This window comes from Choloepus didactylus, chromosome 4 (assembly GCF_015220235.1).
Source record: "Choloepus didactylus isolate mChoDid1 chromosome 4, mChoDid1.pri, whole genome shotgun sequence".
NCBI lineage: Eukaryota > Metazoa > Chordata > Mammalia > Pilosa > Megalonychidae > Choloepus > Choloepus didactylus.
This window is the reverse complement of record NC_051310.1, coordinates 195,823,031-195,838,610: the sequence shown is the minus strand read 5'-3', so window position 1 is coordinate 195,838,610 and position 15,580 is coordinate 195,823,031. Positions and strand designations below refer to the sequence as shown.

The following is a 15,580-nucleotide window of genomic DNA, read 5'->3' as shown; positions in this document are numbered from 1 at the left end:
TCACAAAAGGCATGTTCAGGTCCCAATCCCTGGGTCCTGTGGGTGTGAACCCATTTAAATGTAAATAGAAACTTGGAACCTGTTATTACTTAAGATGTGCCCAAGCTGAATGAAAGTGGGCTTTAATCCAATATGTCTGAAAGTCCTTATAAATAATGGAAATGGAGATGTATGGAGATGCCTAAGGGAGCATCCAGAAGCTGGAAGTTAATGGAACTTGGGAGAGAAACAAGATCCTGCCATATGCATTACCATGTGACAGAAAAGCCAAAGAACCACAAAGATTGCTGACCAGCCAAAAGATAACTCTGGAGGGAAGCAATGCTTCTAGGCTCTGAATCTATGAGCCAAAAATTTTCTGTTGTTAAGCCAACCCTCTATTTGGCTATTTTTTCAACAGCCAGGAAATGAATACATTCCCTTCTTATAGATACAGTATCTTCTTATGTTTCTCTGAGGATGTTAATTAGAATTTTTCAAAATATTCTTCACTGGTCAAAAGGGTCCTTTTGAGATTGGATTCTGTCCCTGCTTTGTATAGAGAAGGATGCACGGACAGAAGGAGGATGAGGCTCCTCCAGAAGTGATTTTCAGTCTTTCCATGTTTGTCTTTCAACTGGATGCTTTCTTTCACCATTGGAGATTCACATGTGCTTGTCCCAGTTTAACAGTGTGGCTCACATGGGGCCCTGTACCAGTTTGTATATATTATGTACCCCAGAAGTAGTCATGTTCTTTGATGCAATCTTGTTGGGGAAGACATATTAGTGAGGATTAATTTGGAGAATTTGGATTAGGGTGTTTCCATGGAGATGTACCCCACCCAACTGTGGGTGATGACTCTGGCTAATTTCCAGGAGGTGTTATCCTACCCATTCAGGGTGGGTCTAAATTAAATCACTGGAGCCATATAAATGAGCTGACAAACAGAAGGAACTCAGTGCAGCTATGAGTGACATTTTGAAGAGGAGCTACAGCCAAGAGGGACACTTTGAAGAATGCACAGGAGCTGAGAGAGTAGCTGCAGATGAGAGATAGGTTGAAGATGGCTGTTGAAAGCAGATTTTGCTCTGAAGAAGCTAAGAGAGGAAAAATGCCCCCAAGAGAAAGGGAGAGTGGCATTTTGAGCAGGATCTGTGGCCTGGAGAGGAACATCCTGGGAGAAAGCCATTTAGAAACCAGAACTCTGGAGCAGATGCCAGCCACATGCCTTCCCAGCTAAAAGAGGTTTTCTGGATGCCATTGGTCATCCTCCAGTGAAGGTACCCAAATGTTGATGTGTTACCTTAGACATTTTATGACCTTCAGACTAACTTTGTAACCAAATAAATCACCTTTATAAAAGCCAATCCATTTTTGGTGTTTTGCATCCTGGCAGCATTAGCAAACTAGAACAGGCCCCATGTCTGTTAATGGGGACAGTCAATGTAGATTTAAGGCTGGGATGAGGGAGCTGGTCTTCATATCATGGACCAGCAAATGTAATTGGCTAGCTTCCTTGGTCTTCAAAGGTTGTTCTCTCCAGGTTTCTAGAATTCCTTGCCCATGGGTTCCTGCTGACTCCTAGCACTGGGATGCATACAGATACTTGGCCAGAATTTTGGTTCTCCTGGCTGCCAAAGCAAATTCCAAGCAACTTGTTGGCTTAAACAAAGAGGACTTATTGGCTCATGGTTTTGAGTCTAGGGGAAGTCCAAAATCAAGTTGCCATCAAGGTGATGCTTTCTCACAGAGGACTGTGATGTGCAGGGCTGGATGCAGAGAATCCATGGTCTTGAGTTTTCTGTCACATGGTAATGACCTTGTGGTCTCTCTTGGCTTCTCCTGTCCACTCCAGCTTCCATGGACTTTCAGCTTCTGGCTGCCCCCTCTAGCCTTCTCTCCCTCTGTGACTTTCCCTTTAAGACCTTCAGTAATAGGATTAAAACACATCCCTTTTTAACTGGGCTACACCCTAACTGAAGTGCATCAAAGGTTTACAGTATGAATTAAATTTAAGAACATGTTTTTCTGGGGTACAGAGCTGCAGACCATCACAGCCACATACTGTACTCTTGCCCCACTATGCCCCCTGCCCTGTTCCTCAGCTCTACATCAGATTCCTGTCAGCCATGGGCCTTCTATCTGCTTCCTGAGTCTGCAGAACTTTGGACATTTCACACCTGGTTTCTCACCACTGACATTACACAACTTCAGTGTTCTGGGCCCATGGCTACTTACTTCTATTTTTCTTGGAGGGAGAAGATCTAACACATTCTTCTACATGTTTGAACCAGACATGGTCGTATTAGCACTTAAACAGTATTTCTTTTACCTGAGAAGGCTTTGAAAGTTTCCAGGGAGGAGGAAATAGAGGTAAGGAAAGTTAGAGGCATAGGCCAAATGGCCATGGAGTTTTGTTTAAACAGAGTGTCCTGCATAGGTGGCAACTGGGGTTATGAGGTTGCTCTGTGGATGTGAACAACATACAGGGAAGATGGATGGTTAGGGGCCTGGCCAGGCAAATGTCATTTTGTGTCTGAGATGAGAGGATGTATTTTTTGTCTTTTTTTCTTACAACTTTGTAGATTCAGGGCAGAAATGAACCTACAGTCTCTACTTGCTTCTCTCCTAAGTTTCTGTCCACACAGAGATTTTCAAATCCATGGCAGCTTGTCTTTAGCAATGAAAGATACTCTCCAAAATATTTTAGGTAGAGAGAAAGTGGACAGAGCAAGGTAAAGTAGTTGCACCTTATACTTTAATGAGAACAAGGTAAAACCTAAGGTGCAAATGTAAAGGTGAAATGTAAAACCCAAAGTGAAAGCTAAAATGAGAAGGGCAAAAGGCCAGCATCCCAGCCACATGAGGAACCAGCCATAATGATGGCCTGTGATGTCTTGGGTTCCTCATGGGTAACAGAGGTGGTGGTGCACAAAATCTGAGGTGAGGTCTAGTGTGAGGTCTTCAATTTTCCATAATGACACCTGTGACAAAACCAATTTTTTTAATTTATAAAATAAGTTTTATAGGTATTGTTCTACTTTGCTAATGCTGCCAGAAAGCAAAACACCAGAGATGGATTGGCTTTTATAAAAGAGGGGGTTATCTGGTTACACAGTTACAGTCTTAAGGCCATAAATGTGCAAGGTAACATGTTAGGAATTGGGTACCTTCACTGGAGAATGGCCAAGGGTGTCTGGAAAACCTCTGTTAGCTGGGAAGGCACGTGGCTGGCATCTGCTCCAAAATTCAAATTTCAAAATGACTTCCTCCCAGGATGTTCCTCTCTAGGCTGCAGTTCCTCAAAAATGTCACTATTAGTTGCACTTGGTTTATTTGCCCTCTCTTATCTTCTCCAGAGCAAGAGTCTGCTTTCATGGCCATCTTCAAACTTTCTCTTATTTGCAGCTCCTGTTCTTTCTTCATAGTGTCCCTCTTTGCTGTAGCTCCTCTTCAAAATGTCACTCTCAGCTGCACTTCAAAATGTCACTCACAGCTGCATTGAGTTCCTTCTGTTTGTCAGCTCATTTATATGGCTCCAGTGATTTAATTTAGACCCATCCTGAATAGGTGGGGTAGCACCTCCATGGAAATTATCCAATCAGAATCATCACCCACAGTTGGGTGGGATGCATTTCCATGGAAACAACCTAATCCAAACGTTCCAACTTAATCCCCACTAATATGTCTGCCTCACAAGATTGCATCAAAGAATATGGCTTTTCTAGGGGACACAATGCACTCAAACCATTACAGGTAACTTTAGAATTAGACTCAAGAAAGCAGAAAAATATGAGTGTAGAAAAAAATGGAGAGAAAATTTGAAGTGTATGGTCTATTAACATTTAAGACTTGCATTTATATTTGTAAAATAATTATTTCCCTGTACCTACATTTGTGCTTAGAAGGTATGACTTTTAGATTAAAAATAGAAAAATTCATATATCATATTCTCAAAGCCATACTCTTTCCCTTGCTGTGTGCAACTTGTAGGGCTTTTAACTTTGGGATTGTAGACATGCACTAGAATTGAGAGTTTCCCTCTAATAAAAAAATAATGCAGGCCTTTAAAAATGGTAATTAGTCCAAACTCCTATGTTTTACATGCTTAAAAAAATACTTAACATTTGGGATATATGCTGATCTTCACAGAGCAAGAACTGCTATGTCTGTAAAAATCTGGGAGTCAATTACTATAATGGGAAAATAAGAAATATATTTGTATTCAAATGCAGGCCTTTGAAAGAAACTAGGCAAGTAGACAGTCTTGACTCACCTCATGCAAGGCCCTGAAGAATATAAGAATAGCAATGAGGGGGAGAAACAAAGATGGTGACTACGTGAGACAGGGCTAAGGAACACCTCCATGGAAAACACTAGATAAGGACCAGAGAGAGACCCAGAATACTGGTTACAGTGATGTGCCAGCTGGACAAGATCTGCTAGTTCCCAGGGGTTGTATACTTGGTGAAACTGGGAATCTGCACTCTGAAATGAGTGAGTAAGCTGGCTGGAAGTCCCACAGCTGCACGGCAATCTGGGGAAACCAGGGTTTGTCATCTGGAGACCAATGGACTCTTTTAATAAAAAAAGAAAGGGAAAAACCCAGGAGCAGCTGCAGGTGCAATCGTGGAAACCATGCAGTAAAACACAGCAAGAGGGGTCTGGGCCAGCCTCTGTGTCTGGCCTGGAAGATAGCCCACTGTAGATATCCCTGGCACTGGGGGAATGGAGGGGAGAGCCAGAAGCCAAATGAAACCCCATGGCTAGCAGCTCACTCCTGGTAGGGCTGGATAAACTCCTGCTTGGGGCTGTGCCCACAGCCCAGAGCTCTACCAGTTGTCCCAGAGCTGGGAAGGAGGAACTGTGTGAGGAGGGGGGTGTGGAGGTGCCCCATTTGGTCATTTTTGCATCAGACTGAAAGCAAGCTGGCTCAGCCCGGTAGCCTGGGGCTTCCCTTGAGGGACGGCACACACTGGTGATGTAGCACAGCATTCCCTCAGCAGAGGTTCTGGAGGATCACAGCTGGGTGTGGAGACCTCCTTGGAGATCCCAGGGACACTATACCAAGTCTGGTGGTTTGTGGGACAGTGAAAGAGAGGGGCTGGGGCTGAAATGAAATGATGGCTTGGTCTCTTGCAGTGGCCTTGAATCTCTGGGAACTGGTGGGATTTGAATATTGAGGCTGTCCTTCCTCCCTGGTCATCCGTACAAGTGCCCCACATTCAGGGAGGATGGCTCCAGCAACACACCTAGGCTGAGTTCTCCATCTGGACCCCACAAGAATCATTTCCCCACATACCGTGGGGACAAGGTGGAGAACTGACTTGAGACATATAGGTGACTCACAGACGTCATCTGCTGGTTAGTTAGAGAAAGTGTACATCACCAGTGTTCTGAAAAATTAGATAGGTTTTTTTTTACAAATTGAAAGAACCCTGTTGAGCAGAGCAAATGCCAAGAGGCCAAACAACAGAAAATCTCAATGCATATGATAAAACCAGATGATATGGAGAATCCAACTCCAAACAAACAAATCAAGTTATCAGAAGAAACAGATATCCTCACAGAATTAATCAAAGAAATACAATCAAGGAATGAAAACATGGCAAAGGATTTAAAGGACATCAAGAAGACCATGGCCCAGGATATAAGCGACATAAAGAAGACCCTAGAAGAGCATAAAGAAGACATTGCAAGAGTAAATAAAAAAAATAGAAGATCTTATGGAAATAAAAGAAACTGTTGGCCAAATTAAAAAGACTGGATATTCACAGTACAAGACTAGAGGAAGCTGAACAACATCTCAGTATCCTAGAAGTCCACAGAACAGAAAATGAAAGAACAACAGAAAGAATGGAGAAAAAAATCAAAAAAATCAAAATGGATCTCAGGGAAATGACAGGTAAAATAAAATGTCCAAACCTAAGACTCATTGGTGTCCCAGAAGGGGAAGAGAAGCGTAAAGGTCTAGAAAGAGTATTCAAAGAAATTGTTGGGGAAAACTTCCCCAACCTTCTACACAATATAAATACACAAAGCATAAATGCCCAGCAAACTCCAAATAGAATAAATCCAAATAAACCCACCCCAAGGCATATTCTGATCAGACTCTCAAATACTGAAGAGAAGGAGCAAGTTCTGAAAGCAACAAGAGAAAAGCAATTCACCACATACAAAGGAAGCAACATAAGTCTAAGTTGTGACTACTCAGCGGCCACCATGTTGGCAAGAAGGCAGTGGCATGACATATTTAAAATTCTGAGAGAGAAAAATTTCCAGCCAAGAATACTTTATCCAGCAAAACTCTCCTTCAAATTTGAGGGAGAGCTTAAATTTTTCACAGACAAACAAATCCTGAGAGACTTTGCCAATAAAAGATCTGCCCTACTTCAGACTCTAAAGGGAGCCCTACCAACAGAGAAACAACAGAAAGGAGAAAGAGATATAGAGAATTTTAACAGAAATATATAGTATCTTGCATCCCAAAGCACCAGGACACTCATTTTCCTCTAGTGATCACAGATCTTTCTCCAGAAGGGACCATAAGCTGGGACATAATACAAGCCTCAAGAAATTAAAAAAAAAACATTTGAGTATACTCAAAGCACATTCTCCAACCACAATGGAATACTAATAGAAGTCAGTAATTTTTGAATTGTAACTCCACTATTTACTTCCTACATGATATAAATTACACAAACTCTAATGACAAATCAGTGGTTTTGAACTCAATGTAAAATATGTAATTTTAGACAACTATATAAAGGTAGGGGAATGGAGGAGTATAGGAACATAGTTTATGTGTCCTATTGAAGTGAAGGTGGTATGAAAAAAAACAAGACTGATATGGATTTAAGAGGTTAATTTTAACCTTCACAGCAAACACAAAGAAATTATCAGAGAATATAACCATAGAGATGAAATGTAGAGTTTGGGTTAAGAGAAATTGGGAAAGGGGCAATGGGGAGTTGAGAAATGAGGGTGGAGTTGCTGTTTGAGGTGAAGGGAAATTTCTAGTAATGGATGGTGGGAAAGAGCATTACAACATTCTAAAGGTGATTAATCCCACTAATGGAAGGCTAGGGAGGGGGTGGAATGGGAAGATTTAGGCTGTATATATGTTTCCACAACTGAAAAAAAAAAAGGCAGACTAAATAGAAGATTGAATGCCAAGGATGAACTTGGATGGAATTGGAGGATAGAGGACAGGTGGCTCAAAGGGACACAGTTGAGACATAAGGTAAAGGAAATATAGAATGTAAGCTTTGTATCATTGTTGAATTTTTTGTACTTCTTAGCTGCACTTAATGGGATTGCATAAAAGAATGTTCTTGTTCATGGGAAGTGTATACATGAATTATAGTGTATGTTCAAGGATGTGTGCAGCTACCTCTCATATGTTCAGAAGACAGAGCAGTAGATGATGGATGATAGGGAGGGAGAGAGGGAAAGAAATAGTGATGTGACAGCATATTGAGGTTGGTGGATTGAGCTATCAGAGGAGGGGTTCAGGGTATGATGGAATTCTCTGCATGGGGTTAGTATTGTTTTTGCATCTGTTCCTATAACTGTGAATTTATTTCAAAATAAAATTAAATAATAAAAAAAATAGCAATGAGTCTTTAATATCAGTTTTCTGTTTCCTCAAAAAATCCTACCATTATTGTACAATGCTCTAGGAAAGAAATTTCTATGGTTATACCATGGAAATAAGATGTAAAGTCCACATCAGCTAAGTCACTATTTAAATGACCCACCTACCTTCTTCTATCATTTATATTAACTGGCAATCCTATTGGTAAGCAAGTTATTACACAAGACTTAAAACACAAACTTGCAGAAGTTGTTTCAAATGTAAAAACTCATAATATTGATGAACTTCTTAGTTTTTTCATTTGCTTTTCAATTTCAGATTAGAGGATGCCTTTTTCATTTAAAGCCCTTGTGCTCATAAATATTCAAAGTTTTTATCATCACTATTTAGATATCTTGATTCTCCATGCTTCAAGACAAAAAAATCTTTAGTCATAAGTCTGTATCTTCCTAGAGCTTGATGCAGTTTCACTGGAGGTTCTAAGTAATGCTCATTTTCTAAGACAAAAGTTCCCCAGTGAATTGCCACAGATTTCTTTGCTTGAACATCAGTATGAATCCTTACAACTTCTTATGGTTCTATGTGCTGCCATTTCATAAACCACCTGGGTTCATAAGCTCCAATAAGAATAGCTGCAAGGTCAAAAGTCCAAATCTATTTCCTATCTCTTCAAAAGCAGGGCAATAACCAGTATCTCCTGCAAAAAAAAATCTATTCCAAGGCCCCAAGACATACCAGCTGCCCCACAGAACCTTACTGACATCCATTAGAGTCCTCTTACACCAGTGCAGGGACAGTGTAAATACAAAGGTGACCTTATCATGTCTGGGGACACAATTTTCCCACCCATCCAGCTCAGTCACATTCTCACAGCCACATTTTTGCATCCAGTCTAGGAGACCCAAAGTCACAAACCAACTCAACTCATTACCACATTGCTCACTCAGAGCAATGACAGAATTGTAGTCCAGGTGATCATACTGGTTGTGACTGATAAGGACCACATCTATCGGGGGCAGCTTACTTGTGCATGGAGGGTGATGAAAGCATTTTGGACCCACATGCTGTGATGGTGAAGCACGATGGCTAAGAATGGTATTCATGAGAAATATGAGCTCATTCATTTCTACCATTACTGTTGCATGTCTCAGCCATGTGACTCTTAAGGCAGCTTCCTTCACTCCAGCTTCTTCAGGGCCATTGATATTATAGGGTTTAAGCACTGGGAGGCCTTTATCAAGTTCCTCTTTGGAACATGGAACATTGCTGTGATTTTTTTTCCATTATCAACCATCTGAGGGCATTTGGAATAGAGGGATTTTTCCAAGTTGGCCAAGGGTTAACAAATCTCCCATCTTTTCTTTTCTTTGATTTAGTTACATCTTCCTCTAATCTATAATCCGGTTTTAAGCTTTTCCTGGAAAACCTAGAAGATCTGCTTCCTGCAGAATTCCATGCTGAATTCTGGTGTTTTCTACTGTTTTTTTTTTTTTTTTTTATACTGGCTGCTTGTCTTCAGGGGCTCATTGCTTTCATTTTCATCCATGTCCTTTGATGAGAAACTCCAGTGAGGGGCAGCCCAGTGTGCATGCCACCATGGCTGTTTCCACTGCTGCTGCTCAGCTCTTGGCCACCAAAGCAAAATTTTATGTCAGCAAAATCTGACATTGTTTTGGACTCTGGAAACAAAGACCAACAGAACAGAAAGGTGCTGTAGATTGCTGGTGTGACCATGTCTTTCTCAGAGATACTGAGGCCCCAGCAGGGCTGAGGCTGGTGCCCTTGGCTGAGCACTCACAAACATCCATGCTGCCACCTGCCTCTCTGCTGTGAGCTCCTTCTTGTGAGTTTCTGCTGTGAGTTCCTTCCTCCTGGCAGTGAGTGGTGCAATTTCTTTGCATGCAGAATTCACTGACCAACCTGGAGGGAAACCTGGAGCCTGTATCTGGAAGAGGGTCCAGACACCAGCCATGGACAAGCAGACATACAGGTAGGGGGTTATCTGGTGATGCAGACCCCACTGCAGCCTCTGGATTTCATCATCCCCCAAAGGTAACCCTGGCAGAGCCCTGGGCCTCTGGTGACTCTACAGGCCATAGAGCTGGGGATTGAGGGTCTAAGAGGGGACAGCCTGATCCACACACCAGGCAGGTCAGCCTTTCCTTGTGGCTTTCTGGGAATTATAAATTTCTCCTGGTCTCTCCTATAAAAAGGAGGAGCAGACAGGGCACCCCATCCTGTGGCTGTGTTTCTGAGGTGACTTGACAGGCTCAAGCTCTAGGATGTCCTCTTCCCCATGGTCACTTTGGGCCCTGAAGCTTCGTTTTGGCATGTTCTTTGCCCCACCCAAAGGGCCACCAGGGTTTCTAAGCAGCCAGAATATCCTGACTTTATATTCCAAATTATAGGGTTAAAGGCTGGGAGGGTCTTCTACATTCCAGGTGAGAGTTTGTTGTTGATTGTGTTGGAAATGTAGACAAGATGACCAAACTCACCCAGGCTGGGGGACATGGCAGGAGACAGGAGAGACAGAGAGGATAGTGGCACTGAGGGCTGTGAGAGTGTCAAGGTAGTCTAGTGGGGGTTCCTCCATCTCCCATCCTCCACTGGGTGCCCCAACCTGTCCTCACATGGGGACTGCATCCCTTGGGAGCAGGGTTCTCCTTAATGTGGAGCTGAAAGCTCCATGGACTGGGCAGTGTCCAGGGAGGGAAGAATGAGAATGGACATGAAAGAGAGGAAGGAGTCAGTCCCCCAAATCACAAGCTCTGCTTGATAAAGGAGTCACAATGTGAGAAAAACCACACCACTTGCTTATAGTCACCCTTACCCTTGTCACCATGAACCTCTCATGGGCCCCACACCCACCCACCCCCATGTGTGTGCTCTTCCCCCTCCATGTGGCAATTGCATCCCTTCTCACTCCTCAGTTTCCAAAGATTCCTGCCCACCCTCATTCCAACTGATGAGCTTCTGTTTAAACACAGCTTCTTTGAGGCATAATTGACACTATAAATTGCACAGGTTTAGATGATACAATTGTGATGGTTAGATGTGTTGACACATTTCCACCTATGAAGCCAAGGCTAAGGTAACAAGCACATCCACCACCTACGGAATTCCCACCTGCCATTCACTGTCTCCCCACCTCCCTCTGTACCCATTCTCAGGGACCCCTGATGCGCTTTCTCTCGCTATGGATTTGTGTGTATTTTCTAGAATTTCAAACAAGTGGAATTTCAAACAACTTTAATCTCTCTCCCTGTCTCCTTTGGTCTGGTGTCTTTAACATGGAATAGTTCGGATATTCATCAATGTGGCATTATCCACAGTCCATTCTTCTTTGTTGCTGAGGGGGTTTCCATGATATGGATGGGCCACAGCTGGTTCATGCACTCCCATGTTGATGGGCATTGGGGTTGGTTCTGCTTTGTGCATTGCAGATAAAACTTCTGTGAGATGTCAGGAACACATTCAATGTTGGTGGCTTATTTGCTTTCATTTCTATCAAGTAAAAACCTAGGAGAGGAATGGCAGATCTTGTGGCATCACTGGGCCTGGACAAGCAGCTGTATCTGTTTCCTCCCTACTTTCCCTCCTGCTTACCCCAAGTGGGTCCAAGTGGCTTCTTCTCTCTTTTCACACCCCAGGCATGCTCTAATCTTGGGGTCCCCACTTCCTTTCCATTCCTGCCACAGGATCCCTTCTTGATGAGGTCCACTCTGACACCCAATTTCAATTTGCCCTGTGTGTCCTTGCATGGCAAGCTGCCCATGCTTTGCATGTGTAATACACTGTCCCTCTAACTTCCTGTCATCATCATCCTCCCACCAACAGCACAGTGGGCAGAGTTTTGTCCTTGAGGGATATCAGCCACCTGGATGTTTCCTGATGTGTAGTAAGCACTCACTGGTGACTATTGTTACCTTGGATTTCCTTGGCTCTTGGGATAGATCCTCTCCTGCCACCCTGTCCCTTTCCCAGCCCTCTGGAGCTGGTGCACACCTCTCCCTCCTTCCTCAGCACATGTCCACCATGGAGCTGAACAAGCACCTTTACTCTGCTAAGGTGAGTCCTTCCTGTGATGCTCTGTTGGTTCATTCCTATCACCTGTTTCCACTGAGGCATGGAGAATGGGCTGTGCTAACACCTTTGGGGTGAATGACCTGAGCAAAGATAAACTAGGTGGAAGATGAGACTGGGGAATCGGAAGGGAGCTGGGTGTCACAGGCCATGGGAAGTCACTCCTGAGCCCAGGGCTCCAGAGGTGGCTGGGGAATGTCTAGGGTAGAAGATTGACAGGGAGGGTCCTAAAGCCTGGACACAGAGTGTGATGCTGTGTTTGGTTCTCCAGATGCAATGACCCAATTGTTAGGCCTCCAACAATTCCATCTTGGGATCACAGATGCTCCTTGAGTTTCTTGGGGGCATCTGGGCTGAGACTTGCCTTGCCAGTGGGCAGCACTCCAGGGGGCATGGAAGGAGTTGGCTTGCAGTTCAAGAAGTTGAGTTACCAAGCTATATCTTGAATTGAAGGAGGTCTTCAGAGTTTCCTGGAGCAGATTCCCTGACTAGTACTGTGGCTTTTTAGCCCACTGCCATGTTTGAATAGTTTAGTTGGCTACTCCTTATAGTGGACAAAGCATTTGAGAAATGTTCACAACAGGAGTTCAAGGAAAGTATGTTCCCACTCAGGCAGCATTAGACCAGAGAAAGCACAGATCCTCAGATGAGTTCTGTGCAGTTCAGGCCCTTCTGTAGAGAGGAGGATGTGTCACTGCTCACACCATCCTTCCTGTCCCATGGCACAAGGTACCACTCCCCACCCAGCTACCTTGAGGAGTGAGCCATTTGCTTCCATTTCTGTTCATGGGGCTTCTCCCTGGAGTCCTAAGGGAAAACCTTGCTGGGGATGGGTCAGTCAGGGTGAGATATAGTAGACTTTTCCTTCCAGTTGTGATTCATTCTGTTTGCAAAACAAATGTTTTATTTAATTAAAGTATAATATTTTGAATGCCCCCTTTGGTGCCTTTGACTTTGTATCCTGGACATCTTTCCATGTCAGAGTGTAAAGATTAGGGCTGACCTTTTCATCCCTGGCTGGCATTTCCCAATGTGAGTGTGCATTGAGGTGTCAGTGCCTGACAGATGGTACTTAGGTGGGCCCACTTTTATGAGCCACATTATGGAGGGTATCTCTGTTCTTTGACCTTTTTACTTTTCCTGATTTTTTCTCAGGATGATTTCTTGGAAGTGGAATTTCTGGATCAGTCCTGGAAGCCCCAGGGGTGGACTCCAGATTCTAGGTTTGTCTTTGTGAGGCAACTATGTCTTTGCTCACTTGCCCATGTGCTCATCTAGTTGGGCTGGACTACAGAGTTGTCAGAGGAAAGCTCTTCATGCTGAGAGTCAGGAAATTATATAACTTGGTCCCTGACCCTGCTCCCAGAATCACCCAAGCTGATCTGCACACCTTCCTTCCTGTGGGATCACATTCAGGAAGGAGGTTCTGAGGCTAGGAGAGGCCTTCATGCCCATTCAGATGGGGTCTGGGAGGAGCAAGATAATCTTGACCAGAATAGGAGAAGGGCATGGTGGGTCAGGGAGAACAGCATCAGTGCTGCATCTGTAAAGGCAGTGAGAAGAACAAGCATGTGGGATGTTCCCCCAGAGTTGGGGGTAGCTTTGTCAAGCCCAAATGGTCTTGAGTGGGTGCTGCCATCTCCAGCCCCTGCCTCACCCCTCAGCCTTTCACATGGGTGACTCAGGAGCCATCAGCTGAGTCCCCCAGTCTCATCCTCCCTCATTCTCTCAGTCATCAGTGTTCACTGAGCAGCTCATTTGACTCACTGGGGAGCAAAGTCAGATTTGTACCCTCAGGGGCCTCACAGGCCAGCAGGGTAGGCAGAAATAAGCCAGTAATCCTTACAAAAGAGTGGCAAATGCTATGATGGTATGACATGGGAAACCAGAGAAGCAATTTGCCATGGGTGCCCAGGGTATGTGGAAGCTTGGGCCTGATCGCAGCCTGAGAAATGCTCTCAGCTGCCCTCCTACCACCCACTCCCACTCTGCAGATCTTGGCCCTTCACTCAGGCTCACTGACAGTCACATCTCACTTTCATTCACCAAAATTCTGCATGTCCAAATTGGGGACATATATATCAGTAATGAATTATGTGATGATTGGGTTCATGTGTCAACTTGGCTAGGTGGCCTAGCTGTCTGGTCAAGCAGGCACTGGCCTGAGGATTGCTGTGAGGATATTTGAGGCTGGTTAATAAACCAACAGGCTGGTTTGTTGGATCATCAGTCAATTGACTGCAGCTGACTGATGACTCATCAAGGGGTGTGCTTCCACAGTGAGAGAATGCAATTGGGTGGATTTGGTCCAGGTGATCAGTTGGAGGCTTATAAGCCAGACGGTTAGAGAACCTTCACTTCTTCTTCGGCTGCTCAGTGAAGCATTTCCTGGGGAGTTTGTCGAAGTTGCCGGTTCGTTTCCTGAGGAGTTGGTCAAAGTTGTCGGTTCGTTTCCCGAGGAGTTCGTCGGACGTCTTCCTTGGAGTTGATGGTTTGTTGACGGCTCTGCAGAATTTGGACTCATGCGTGCCCGCAGTTACATGAGTCACTTTTACAATTTGATAATCAGAGACATCTCTCATTGATTCTGTTTCCAAGGAGAACCCTAACTAATGCAACTTGGTACCGAGAGTGGTTCTTGAGAAATGGAATCTTAAAATGGGCTTTTACAATTTGTTTTCTACTCTGATTAGATTCAGAGGCACTAATGACTCTATTTCCAATAATCAAGAGGGAACTGACAGTCCATGGCAGGAGTTGGCAAAGGAAATACGCAAAATAGCACAATTTGATTCTCCTAATTGTACTCTAGTACGAAGCGAGGCTCTGGGTGACAGTGTTTTCGACACTTTCACGGAGTTTTGCAGTATTAAGAGGTATAATGATGTTGGCTGGCTGCTCTTAGATAGTTTGGATACAGTTGTAAGAGAAAGGGATGAGCTAAAGGCTTCAAATTCAAAACTTGAATGCTGTATGACAGATGTAAAGGGTTCCATCTGTGCCCTGAAAGAAAATCTTATTTCCTGTGCCCGCAGACTGGAGGTTTCTGAAAATCAGACACAGTCTCTCATTGTGCGAGTAGCACATTTACAGTGTAAACTAAAATCTCAACCTCTCAGGGTGTCTGCTGTTAAAGTAAAGGCATTGATTGGAAAAGAATGGGATCTGGAAACTTGGGATGGGGACATATGGATTGATAATAATGACAGTGAGGACATTGGAACCCTGGATTCTGCTGGGTCATTGTTAGATTTACCTGTAGAGGGCTGTCCTGGGGAAACAGCTTCTCTGCCTCCAGTCTGCCCTAAGGAGCCTGCCACCGAACCCCCACCTAAGGAGATTAACCCTTCAATGCCTGCTAATCCTGTAATCACCTCCCCTGAGGAAGCAGCCCTCACTATTTTGTCTGGAGAGATTAATCCTGTTTTAAGAGATGAAAATGCAACAGAGTGTCCTGAGGTGAATGGCTTGAGAGATAATTCTAACTCTTTTCATGACTCACCCCCACCACCAGTTTTTGCTTCAAGGCCTATAACTAGGCTCAAGTCCCAACAAGCCCCAAAGTGTGAGGTACAAAGTGTGACCCATGAGGAAGTATGCTATACTCCAAAAGAACTGTGTGAGTTTTCCAACTTATACAGACAGAAACCAGGGGAATATGTGTGGGAATGGATTTTCAGAGTGTGGGATAATGGTGGAAGGAATATAAGGTTGGATCAGCCTGAATTTACTGACATGGGCCCACTAAGCAGGGATTCTGCATTCAATGTTGTAGCTCGAGAGGTTAGAAAGGGTGTTAACAGTTTGTTTGTGTGGCTGGCTGAAACATGGATCAAAAGGTGGCCGGCATTACCAGAGGTTGAAATGCCAGAACTGCCATGGTACAATGTGGAGGAGGGGATTCAAAGGCTTAGAGAC

General features: G+C 44.0%; 1 protein-coding gene and 1 pseudogene across 4 annotated transcripts in view; one reads left to right on the top strand and one right to left on the bottom strand.

The window, feature by feature from the left end:
• Positions 1-15,580, top strand: part of LOC119532525 (40S ribosomal protein S9-like) — an 80,150-nt gene that overhangs the window by 32,630 nt on the left and 31,940 nt on the right. For 2 of the 4 annotated variants that reach the window (XM_037834993.1, XM_037834991.1), the window contains exon 2: positions 9,485-9,569. The exons of the other annotated variants lie outside the window; for them this stretch is intronic. The gene's annotated coding sequence lies outside the window, so the exon portion shown is untranslated. The remainder of the gene's footprint in view (positions 1-9,484; positions 9,570-15,580) is intronic. 4 annotated transcript variants of the gene reach the window in all.
• Positions 7,934-9,125, bottom strand: LOC119533099 (annotated as a pseudogene).